Source organism: Propithecus coquereli, unplaced genomic scaffold (assembly GCF_000956105.1).
Source record: "Propithecus coquereli isolate 6110/MARCELLA unplaced genomic scaffold, Pcoq_1.0 Scaffold90, whole genome shotgun sequence".
Lineage (NCBI taxonomy): Eukaryota > Metazoa > Chordata > Mammalia > Primates > Indriidae > Propithecus > Propithecus coquereli.
Window position 1 is genome coordinate 1,661,965 of NW_012155285.1, and position 3,177 is coordinate 1,665,141.

Below are 3,177 nucleotides of genomic sequence, written 5' to 3' on the forward strand. Positions count from 1 at the left end.
TTCTTAATTGCTCCCATAGAAAACATCACCTTTGTGAATCCTAAGTCTGGTCTTTGAAATATCTCTAGTCCCTGCATTCTGGTGGGCCAACTGACCCAACCAGACCAGTGGCCCATACCAAGGAACTAAGTCAACTGGTCTTGAGACCCCCACCCAGGAACTGACTCAGCACAAGAAGACAATTTCTACACCCTTGTGATTTTACCTTGAATCCAACCAATCAACAATAGTGATTTCCTAGCCCCCTGCCCACTAAACTGTCTTTAAAAATCCTGGCCCCCAAATTCTCTGGGAGATGGATTTGAGAAATTTCCTCAGTCTCCTTGCTTGGTGCTCTGCAGTATTAAATTCTTTTTCCACTGCAACCTCTGCTGTCTTAGTATATTGACTCTTCTTTGTGCAGTGGTCAATACACCCCATTTTGGCAGTAACAAAAATACCTATTAATGGATTCTGTCACAAACCAATTTAAAAAATATATGATTTAGATCCACATATTATTTGTTGTTATTTTTTTTAAATCTCCAAATGTTTTTAATATGTAAGTAAATTTTGGAAAAAACACTGATCAGTGCTAGTAATTTTTTACAGGAATAGACTTTGCAATGTTTTTCATTTATTGTATGTGATAACTCTATTGATTTGGAATTACACCAGGCTGAATGTTACAGAAACAAAGCAAATATCCTCAGCTAACATGAACTCCAGAAATAAGTAGTCCAGGGCTTAATTAGCAACTGCTCAAGTTAATCAATGCCATAGGGTCCCTTAACTTTCTCTTCAAACAATAGACTAGATTTCCCTTCCAGTCCCTGCTATTTTTACAGGAAGAAAAAGAGGAGAAATTAACAAGGAGGTAGGAAAGTTTGCATTAGCAGAAAAAAAATTTTTTTCCAGAAACCTCCAAATTGATTTAGTTCCTAGAACTTTAGCCACAAAAGAAGCTGACAAAATTTGGGAGATAAATTGGAATGATGTTTTTTTACTATTTTCATTAACAGCAGTATTATTCTTACCTTGCGTCCACAAACTATGCACACCATTTTGATATTCTTGATTGGCTTACAACATTATGTTCTTACACATCTAAAAGTCAGCAATGTTTCTATTAGAGAAATACATTGTTCATCTAAAAAGTTGGAAGATAACATATATAAAACCTCTTTGGGGAACCATTTCCAAAAAAGAATCATTTTCCATGAAAATATGATAGATAATTTTCTTAAGGGTACTGCCAAACATATGTGATAAAATTGTACTATCAAGAAAATTGCATAAATGTAAGTCTCATTAACCGTCCTTTACAATTTGCTATTTGATCAATGCTCATGAAAGTTATATTTTCCCTAGTCTGGAAAATCAACCCCCTCACTTATGCCTATTTAAAAATTCACATGGTGTGTACTGTCCTCTATTCTAAATCCAAAGAAAAAGAGTGCTATTTCAACCTTCTTTCAGTTCAATTATAAATGTAATTTCTCTGGCCACAAGCTATATAATTACATGTTCATCCTTTGTCTTTCATTGCTTGATGAATCTCTTTGGGATATTATTTCAAAGCAAAAAGGTATTAAGAGACAAGCTTCCCAGACTGATGTGATCCACTTACAAATATTTCACTGAATAATGCAGAGGACTTGGAAAATATTTCAAAAATTTTTCACTCTTTCCAATCAGGAGACATACATAAATCACACAGTAATTTAAAAAGGGAACGTTTAAACTGAAGAATTATTAACACAATGAGATTTTCTATACAGTAGTTAAGAGTACTCTGTATCCAAGGAAAAGCTATATCTCAATATAGCTTGGATTCAGATCTCATTGGTAAAGTTATGATTGCAGACTAGTGCATGACAGAGAAGGTGGCTGGGTTAACCCAGGTCAGAGCTTTTTCACAGTTTTTGGCTGAATATAATAAGAAAAACCCCTTCAGGGTGTAGCAAGGAAAATCTTAGATAGTACCGGCTAATGGGAAATACCTCTTTCTTTGGTTGCTGTCAAGATGAGGCTGGGAATCAACCACTGACATGCTTCAAGCTTAATGATAATTCACTTGCAACACATCTCTCAATCCCTGTGGGAAGCAGTCGTGGAAATCCTACCGATAATGGGGGTGAATTCTATAGGTGTGGCCTCCCACCCCTAATGCATACACACACTACTGACAGCCACTTGAAGAAGCTGACAGAAAATACTAGAAACAGGAAAAAGAGTTTCTTCCTCTTGTAGTGTCTATCTCGGCACCTTCTAATGACAACTCTTAACGTTGTGTCAACTGCAAAGGGGAAATAAATACTTAAAGGGCCCATCTTAATTTTTGCGGAAATGGCAATGAAGGATTGATTTGGAGTTAAGAATGAATACATTGCCAACTAGCACAACTCCTATCGTCAATCTGTGTCTTAGATAGAAGGATGACGTGAAAAGTGAGAAAAAGCCAGGTAGAGAAAAACATATGCAGCTTCAAAATCCAAAATGAAGGCAATACCAGTTTATTTTTAACTAAAAAAAAATGGTCAAAAATAAATTGTGATTGTCCTGAAAAAACTTATTTTAAATTTGATCTATTGGCATTTTAGGCAATTATTTATTTCTAGAAAATTAAAATCTTGTCTTGGTTATTAAAACCCATTGATTAGAGCTTTCCTTATTAAGTAAATTTGGCATTCAGATTGACAAAGAAGCCAATGGCACGGTAGAAAATATAGCACAATATAAATGCAAAAGAAAAAAGTAATGTCTTTGCCAGTAATGTTGGTAGACTTCATCATAGGACAGCCATTGATTTATTTGCACTTAAAAAGCAATATAAATTTATGAATCTGTTTTGTTTTTCTCTGGACATTTATTTATATTGAATAGCAGTATATTTATTGAGAACATTTTTTTGATGGCACAGCATATTTTATACTGAAGAGAGGAATGATTACTTAGAAAGAGAAATAACTCCTAGTAAATCATGACTTCCATGGATCTTTGTATTAGTAAAGGAAATTAAACAAAAATGAACTAGGTTACATTTTCCTTTCTTAAAATTATCTGACTCTTGGGCCGGGTGCAGTGGCTCAGGCCTGTAAGCCTAGCACTCTGGGAGGCTGAGGTGGCTGGATTGTTTGAGCTCAGGAGTTCGAGATCAGCCTGAGCAAGAGCGAGACCCCCATCTCTACCAAAAAT